Source organism: Schistocerca americana, unplaced genomic scaffold (assembly GCF_021461395.2).
Source record: "Schistocerca americana isolate TAMUIC-IGC-003095 unplaced genomic scaffold, iqSchAmer2.1 HiC_scaffold_1044, whole genome shotgun sequence".
In the NCBI taxonomy this organism is placed as follows: Eukaryota; Metazoa; Arthropoda; class Insecta; order Orthoptera; family Acrididae; genus Schistocerca; species Schistocerca americana.
The window spans coordinates 5,001-15,000 of NW_025725096.1; positions in this window are offsets into that span (position 1 = coordinate 5,001).

Consider the following 10,000-nt stretch of genomic DNA (forward strand, 5'->3'; position numbering starts at 1 on the left):
TATTGTACCTTAACCTAACCCGTATTGTACCTTAACCTAACCCGTATTGTACCTTAACCTAACCCGTATTGTACCTTAACCTAACCCATATTGTACCTTAACCTAACCCATATTGTACCTTAACCTAACCCATATTGTACCTTAACCTAACCCATATTGTACCTTAACCTAACCCATATTGTACCTTAACCTAACCCATATTGTACCTTAACCTAACCCATATTGTACCTTAACCTAACCCATATTGTACCTTAACCTAACCCATATTGTACCTTAACCTAACCCATGTTGCGCCTTAACCTAACCCATGTTGCGCCTTAACCTAACCCATGTTGCGCCTTAACCTAACCCATGTTGCGCCTTAACCTAACCCATGTTGCGCCTTAACCTAACCCATGTTGCGCCTTAACCTAACCCATGTTGCGCCTTAACCTAACCCATGTTGCGCCTTAACCTAACCCATGTTGCGCCTTAACCTAACCCATGTTGCGCCTTAACCTAACCCATGTTGCGCCTTAACCTAACCCATGTTGCGCCTTAACCTAACCCATGTTGCGCCTTAACCTAACCTATGTTGCGCCTTAACCTAACCTATGTTGCGCCTTAACCTAACCTATGTTGCGCCTTAACCTAACCTATGTTGCGCCTTAACCTAACCTATGTTGCGCCTTAACCTAACCTATGTTGCGCCGTAACCTAACCTATGTTGCGCCGTAACCTAACCTATGTTGCGCCATAACCTAACCTATGTTGCGCCTTAACCTAACCTATGTTGCGCCTTAACCTAACCTATGTTGCGCCTTAACCTAACCTATGTTGCGCCGTAACCTAACCTATGTTGCGCCTTAACCTAACCTATGTTGCGCCTTAACCTAACCTATGTTGCGCCTTAACCTAACCTATGTTGCGCCTTAACCTAACCTATGTTGCGCCTTAACCTAACCTATGTTGCGCCTTAACCTAACCTATGTTGCGCCTTAACCTAACCTATGTTGCGCCTTAACCTAACCTATGTTGCGCCGTAACCTAACCTATGTTGCGCCTTAACCTAACCTATGTTGCGCCTTAACCTAACCTATGTTGCGCCGTAACCTAACCTATGTTGCGCCTTAACCTAACCTATGTTGCGCCTTAACCTAACCTATGTTGCGCCTTAACCTAACCTATGTTGCGCCTTAACCTAACCTATGTTGCGCCTTAACCTAACCTATGTTGCGCCTTAACCTAACCTATGTTGCGCCTTAACCCAACACACGTTGGGCCTTAACCCAACACACGTTGGGCCTTAACCCAACACACGTTGGGCCTTAACCCAACACACGTTGGGCCTTAACCCAACACACGTTGGGCCTTAACCCAACACACGTTGGGCCTTAACCCAACACACGTTGGGCCTTAACCCAACACACGTTGGGCCTTAACCCAACACACGTTGGGCCTTAACCCAACACACGTTGGGCCTTAACCCAACACACGTTGGGCCTTAACCCAACACACGTTGGGCCTTAACCCAACACACGTTGGGCCTTAACCCAACACACGTTGGGCCTTAACCCAACACACGTTGGGCCTTAACCCAACACACGTTGGGCCTTAACCCAACACACGTTGGGCCTTAACCCAACACACGTTGGGCCTTAACCCAACACACGTTGGGCCTTAACCCAACACACGTTGGGCCTTAACCCAACACACGTTGGGCCTTAACCCAACACACGTTGGGCCTTAACCCAACACACGTTGGGCCTTAACCCAACACACGTTGGGCCTTAACCTGCTCTGTAATTGTCATACGACGCGTTAAATTAGTGTAGTGTTGCCTAACTGCAACCCCCGCAATATAGTTTGCTACTCGCACTGCCCGGTCCCCAGAGTATCGCTTCATGTTAAACACCTTGCAGCTATACACTGTAATGCGGATGGCGGCAGGACGTACATGCTCAATGCCCTTCGCAGTTGTTCATTGGCATTCGCATGGCGAAGCACAGCCTACGTTGTGGTACGGCTTGTGGCAACTGTCCGCTGATGTTGTACGTCCAAATCACACACTGTACCGCACATTGGTCCTCATGTACTGAATGATACATCGTGGTACATGTGTGACCGTACCACGACTGCGCCAACAACGGCGAACCATACGGTCCAAATATTGTGCACTCAGCTACGTGTCGTCTCCCTATAAGAGCTGGATTGCAGTATGGTATGCCGTGGATGGCGATCAGCATGAGCCGTCTGTTGATGTAGTGGCGCGTGTTGTCAGACGTAGTCGTCTCTTCTCACACACCGTGATAGCATGGTGCACTGCGTTCCACATCTGCGACATGCGACAGAGGCCGGTTGACAGTCGTTCGCGCAATGGACATCGCATACGTACGGGGGCCACCTTCCACGTGTTCGCGAAGCGTGCACATGTTGTTGCGTGTATGTGGGCAGACATAGTGTGTCGTGACACCTGACACAGGCATGCAACAATCGTTGAATTTGCAAATGGCGATGGACGTCTACGTTTGCTGGTGACGTTACGCAAATGAAGAACTGGTAAACCGTTGTGGTGCGGTTGTTCTCGCTAGAGGTGAATCAGTGATGGCGACGATCGGTTGAGCTACCAACCGGTTGTTTCAGCGATACCCACCATGCCCACGAACGTGAATGGCATGTGGGTGTGAAGCGATACGCGGCGGTGGCTGGGTGGGACCGTCCCCGGCCGGTGAGGGGGGGCCTTCCGGCGTGCTGGCCGCGCGGTGCGTGGGCGCACGCGCTACAGCCGGCTGGTGGGGGCGGCCAGTGGCAGGCGCGCCGGCCGACGGAGGCGGCAGGCGGCGCAGCTGCGCGCCGGCGCACCCTGCACGCGGCGCCGTGCGGCCAAAGTAGGTCCTCGCGGGCCCGGTGCGAAGCGCGGTGGACATCTGCAGTGTGCTGGTCCGATTGAGGACTGTGTGCGCTGAGGATGCGCCGCCGCCCGGCGCTCGGCGCCGCGACGCCGTCTGCTGCTCGGTCGCCTCTGCGGTTCTCGCAGGTGGATTGTATCGCAGCTGTGCGGACGTGTTGGCGCGTGCGCTGTGCTGGGAGAGTTCGCTTCGGCACCCAAGTGGGGCTTTTGTCCTTCTGTGGCGCTGGCGTTGGAGCTGCCGGCCACCGTAGGTGGCGCGTGTTGTCTCCCGCCGGCAATGCCACGACAGCACGCTCCCGGGCCTCTGTCGGCAGCGGCAAGCTCAGTTGGGAGCACGGGTGGTCGCACCTAAAGCGTCTACTCGCCAAACTCCGGGCGATTGCGCCTCTCTCGAACCCGACCAAGTACTTAGGACGGCGCTGCGCGCCGCCGGGACCTGAGAGGGTTTCGAGGTGTATTGTGCAGGGGAGCTCAGCCTCCTCCTGTTTGCAGAATAATTGAGCGGACGCTTGCGTGTTCGCGCGGGCCCCCGGGACACACTCCCGGGCGGCCGGCTGCTCAGCTCTAGTTGACGCAGCTCCCTGGTTGATCCTGCCAGTAGTCATATGCTTGTCTCAAAGATTAAGCCATGCATGTCTCAGTACAAGCCGCATTAAGGTGAAACCGCGAATGGCTCATTAAATCAGTTATGGTTCCTTAGATCGTACCCACGTTACTTGGATAACTGTGGTAATTCTAGAGCTAATACATGCAAACAGAGTCCTACAATCCTATACGACGTACCCACTGCAATAAACGAAAACGACATCTATGAGACAATAAATCAACAAAATTTTGAGAACATGAGTCTGGACGATTTCAAAAAAGAGTTCAAATTACGATTTAGAACTGGACCCAGAGAGCGCGATGTTGTACACCATGTAGCTGAAGTTTCGGGGAATATGTGGCGTAAGCTCACTACTATGGGCAGAATCTACATGGGGTTCCACTCCATAAACGTTAGGGACTACCTTGTAGTTCCCCGGTGTCATAATTGTGGAGACCTCGATCATGTTCACAAACACTGCGAGCGAAAGCCGGCTTGCTCCAGGTGTGGTGCAGAAGATCACACCAGGAAAACGTGTGGCAAAACAGGGATATGTATCCCTTGTACAAGACGAGGAAAAAAGAACTGTAATGCCACAGGAAGAAATTGCCCCACATATAGGTTACTAGAACAGAGACTTATCTCGAGAACTGATTATGGCTGAGTCCATATCAGGCGGCAGGAAGCCTAAGAGAAAGTCTCCGAGTAAAAGGGCGAGGGATGCACTAAGGGCCAGCAGATTTAGGGAGTTCTTACAAGGAGTTACCAATATCCGAATCATGAAAGTAGACACGAAAGATGCTGGTGTACAAACGGACCCCTGTGGTTACATTGGTGCTTCCTCTCCCTCAAGACGGGGACTAGGGTCGCTTAAAGAGCTAGAACGACCAAAAGGGCATCCTGTGGCAAAACCACAGACGAACGTACCAGAGAAACAAGACATACAAGTCAATGTAATAGACAGTACATTTTCCTCTACCAACTCTGGTATACAAAAAGGTTTGGGCGTAGATCCCAAAAGGGTATACCCCAACCTAGAACATGCACTACAATTAGCACGCCTGGAGGAGCCGGCGGTCCTCACCACAGCCCTGAGGCATGTGGTACGTGTCGGTCATGAATACGGCAGAGACGTCACCTTCTCGGTGATGGAGGCTGTCGACAGAATACAGCTGAAGACAATGAATCTCCCCACCGACTTTGGAGCCCTGCGTGACCTGATCAAAAAAGTATTTGAGAGACGAAATGAGAAATTTGATCTAGATGAACTCTACAGTCAATCTGTCATAACAAATGGAAGAATAGCCCACGACTGGAATAAGAACTGGCCCGAATCACATATAAGAACATATTATGCACGAGACCCATTTAAACGTAGGACAGATTAACTCACATAACAGTAAATTAGTCATGCAGGAACTCCGCAGAGTCGTGGAGGAGAGGAGTCTGGATGTGCTCTGTTTGCAGGAACCATACTCCCTGGCTGGGCGAATCCCATTTGCGGCAGCAAGTTGGCAGGTCATTCACAGTGGAGCAGAACCCAGAGCAGCTATAATGATCATCAACAAAGCGCTAAGAGCCACAGTTCTCTCCCAGTTTTCCGACGATCACTGCAACGTCGTGGAACTACAAACACCAGCTGGAGTACTATACATCATAAACATGTACTTCCAGTACGGCCGGACAATAGATGAATTCCTTGACAAGCTTACACAAGTAACCACGGCGTTGCGGGGACGTCGATGTGTCATTACAGCAGACATAAATGCCAAGTCCCCCCTGTGGTTCAGCGGCACACGAGATGACCGAGGAGAAAAGGCTGAAGAGACCATCATGGCGCTACAGCTAATGGTCGCCAATAAGCAAGGAAACCCGCCCACCTACGCAGGAGGTGGGGGCGAGGGCACCAACATTGACGTTACATTGGTCACGCCCAATCTCGCCACCAAAGTAACAAACTGGATGGTCTGGGACCAGGTAACAACCAGTGACCACAATCTTATCACATTCTCATTGGGAGACGAAGAATGCCGCTGGGACATGGGGTGGGAGACACAGCTAAACTACAACAGAGCTGACTGGGATCGCCTGGCAAGGGAGTGTGAAATACCGACATTGCCCGACGGTGACGAAAATGTCGAGGGATACGCAGAGGAGCTGGTGAAAGCAGTTGTAAGGGCGGTAAAGGCCGCTGTACCAACCAGGAGGAGAGCCGTAGCGGCCTCTCCGTCACCATGGTCAACCGAGCTGGGACAGATGCGCCAGTCTGTCAGGAGGGCCAGGAGGTACTACCAGCGAAGTGTCGTCTGGGAAGAAAAGCAACGTTGGCTGCTGAGATATAGAGAGGCCAAGGAGCACTTCCAGCAAGAGCTCAAAGCCGTGAGGCTACAGAGCTGGGAAAAGTATGTACAAACGCAACTAGCTACAGACCCATGGGGTGTACCATATAAGTTGGTGCGGGAAAAGATCAGGTCACCCATGGTGTTGTCCACCGTCAGGGATCAGGGCAGGATGACGGAAACCTGGCAGGAGACTGCTGAGGTCCTCCTCCGTGTCCTGCTGCCTGACGATGGCGAAAATGAGGACTCTGAGGCACAACAGCAGATTCGGAGACAAGATCTAGAGGAATACCGAAACAACAATATGGTATATCCCTTCTCCGAGGAAGAAGTAGCTACACAAATAAAAGCCCTTAAAAGAGGCAAAGCTCCAGGCCCAGACGGCATCACCGCAGAGGTGGTGCAATTCCTGGCTCCCCAATTGGTGGCACCTCTCACAAGGTTGTACAACGAGTGTCTGCGGCTCGGGAAATTCCCCCAAATATGGAAAAGGGCTACAGTTGTAATTATCAAGAAAAGTCGAGACAAAGATCCACGAGAACCCAAATCCTACAGGCCCATATGTCTATTAGACACACTGGGGAAACTTTTTGAGAGGTTGCTGGCAGACAGACTGGCAGCACATCGAGTGTTGTGCGGGATGAGTAACAGACAATTCGGTTTCAGGACAGGGAGATCGGCGTCTGACGCCATCGCCCTGGCTGCTGAGGTCTGCGCCTCTACCCCGCACAAATACGTGGTCGGCATCATGGTGGATATCAGTGGCGCCTTTGACAGCCTGTGGTGGCCCTCGCTCTTCTCTCGATTGCGAGAGAAGGAGTGCCCAGCGTCGCTATATGGCTGTCTCAGGAGCTATTGTGAGAATAGGGAGGTCTGGCTATCGTCCCCTAGCGGAAGAGTAAGCAAAAAGATCACCAAGGGGTGTCCACAGGGGTCAGTCCTGGGGCCACTCTTTTGGGATGTGAATATGGAACCTCTTTTGGACAACCTTCAGAACAGCGACGATGTGCTAGAGGGCATAGCCTACGCGGACGACCTCCTCCTGCTGGTTGGTGGCCGTAGCCGCGAAGACTTAGAGCCGAAAATTGAAAGGGCCATAACAATCCTAAGTACATGGTGCCACCTGTCCAAAATGAAGATTTCTCCAACAAAATCTACATATCTACTCTTAAAAGGACAACTAGTTAGAAATCCAACTGTGAGGATAGACGGCTCACCAGTTCTTCGACGCCATGAAGCGCGATACCTGGGCGTAGTCGTCGATGAGAGGTGGACATATACATCACACATAGATACCGTTACACAAAAATCCTTGGAAACATTAAATCATCTCATTGCAATTGGACACAAGCGATTTCACCTACCACCAGAACTAATCAAATTATATCATAATAGCATATTGACTTCAATTGTAGGATATGGATCAGGAATCTGGGCCCACAGACTCACGAGGGTTATGCCTGCCATGGCTGTGAGAAGAGTGCAGCGGAGCATGTTACTAAGATCAGTGGGAGCATACAGAACTACACCTGGAGGAGCCCTAACAGTACTGATGGGGCTCTGCCCGCTCGACATTAAAATCCGGGAGCAGGCAGCATGGTACTGGATAAAAAAGGGAAACAGGGACAAAGTAGTTGAATTGATGGGGATATACGTGGGGAACAAAATTGAAATCAAACGAAGGGGGGAAGAACTTTGGCAAGAACAATGGGATAAAGAGGAAACCGGTCGGCGAACACATGAACTGCTGCCCAATATTAGGGAAAGGTTACAACTAAAGCACTTCACACCATCACGAGGACTGCTGCACTTCCTCACAGGTCATGGACCCTACCCGGCATATCTATGCCGGTTTGGGAAACAGGCGACACCAGCGTGTGACTGTGGGGCCACACCAGGCACCCCGGAACACGTGGTGTATGAGTGCCACCTCTTCGACGATGTAGCCGCGCAACTTCGTCAGCAATTACCAAATCACGACACGTATCACCTGCTCAGGCATGAGGACCACTTTACAATCCTGAATAAATTATCTAACGAAATATCACTCAAAGTGATAAGGGACTATTTAAGGAACAACAATTAAGACCTAACTATTCCCAAATTAGACTCTGCGCATTCTAACCTGTTCCGCCGAGGCGAGGACTTGGCCAGCCGCTTTACGGCTGGAATCCGCCATGCCTGGGATTAGGAGGTAGGGTGCGCCCAACTACCGATTGAGACACTCACCAACTTCGACACTAGGTTAAGATAGAGTAGACGTAGGATAAGCTAGGATAGAAACCATTAGTATAGTACTGCAGCGTATTGAAACTCCGGCCAGCCTGGTGCCAGGGGCACGTTCACCGGGATTAGCTCGGTGAACAAGGCCAACAATGTAGGTTTATACTATTCTGGCACAAATGTAAACGCTGCAGGTAGAAGTAGCTTAGCATAAGTAGAATATAACAATGTAGGAAAATAGACAGAAGTGCCCATAGTGTGAGCAACAGAAAAGTAACAAATTGTGTTAGCTGTAGTACTAATATAAAATTCAAATGTATCAAATAGGACCCACTAATTGTATAAGGTGGTGGGTTGTTTGTATGATATAAGAATATTGAGAATAAAGATTTTTTTTTTTTTTTTTAAAAAAAAAAAAAAATAAAAAAAAAAAAAAAAAAAAAACAGAGTCCCGACCAGAGATGGAAGGGACGCTTTTATTAGATCAAAACCAATCGGTCGGCTCGTCCGGTCCGTTTGCCTTGGTGACTCTGAATAACTTTGGGCTGATCGCACGGTCCTCGTACCGGCGACGCATCTTTCAAATGTCTGCCTTATCAACTGTCGATGGTAGGTTCTGCGCCTACCATGGTTGTAACGGGTAACGGGGAATCAGGGTTCGATTCCGGAGAGGGAGCCTGAGAAACGGCTACCACATCCAAGGAAGGCAGCAGGCGCGCAAATTACCCACTCCCGGCACGGGGAGGTAGTGACGAAAAATAACGATACGGGACTCATCCGAGGCCCCGTAATCGGAATGAGTACACTTTAAATCCTTTAACGAGTATCTATTGGAGGGCAAGTCTGGTGCCAGCAGCCGCGGTAATTCCAGCTCCAATAGCGTATATTAAAGTTGTTGCGGTTAAAAAGCTCGTAGTTGGATTTGTGTCCCACGCTGTTGGTTCACCGCCCGTCGGTGTTTAACTGGCATGTATCGTGGGACGTCCTGCCGGTGGGGCGAGCTGAAGGCGTGCGACGCGCCTCGTGCGTGCTCGTGCGTCCCGAGGCGGACCCCGTTGCAATCCTACCAGGGTGCTCTTGAGTGAGTGTCTCGGTGGGCCGGCACGTTTACTTTGAACAAATTAGAGTGCTTAAAGCAGGCAAGCCCGCCTGAATACTGTGTGCATGGAATAATGGAATAGGACCTCGGTTCTATTTTGTTGGTTTTCGGAACCCGAGGTAATGATTAATAGGGACAGGCGGGGGCATTCGTATTGCGACGTTAGAGGTGAAATTCTTGGATCGTCGCAAGACGAACAGAAGCGAAAGCATTTGCCAAGTATGTTTTCATTAATCAAGAACGAAAGTTAGAGGTTCGAAGGCGATCAGATACCGCCCTAGTTCTAACCATAAACGATGCCAGCCAGCGATCCGCCGCAGTTCCTCCGATGACTCGGCGGGCAGCCTCCGGGAAACCAAAGCTTTTGGGTTCCGGGGGAAGTATGGTTGCAAAGCTGAAACTTAAAGGAATTGACGGAAGGGCACCACCAGGAGTGGAGCCTGCGGCTTAATTTGACTCAACACGGGAAACCTCACCAGGCCCGGACACCGGAAGGATTGACAGATTGATAGCTCTTTCTTGATTCGGTGGGTGGTGGTGCATGGCCGTTCTTAGTTGGTGGAGCGATTTGTCTGGTTAATTCCGATAACGAACGAGACTCTAGCCTGCTAACTAGTCGCGTGACATCCTTCGTGCTGTCAGCGATTACTTTTCTTCTTAGAGGGACAGGCGGCTTCTAGCCGCACGAGATTGAGCAATAACAGGTCTGTGATGCCCTTAGATGTTCTGGGCCGCACGCGCGCTACACTGAAGGAATCAGCGTGTCTTCCTAGGCCGAAAGGTCGGGGTAACCCGCTGAACCTCCTTCGTGCTAGGGATTGGGGCTTGCAATTGTTCCCCATGAACGAGGAATTCCCAGTAAG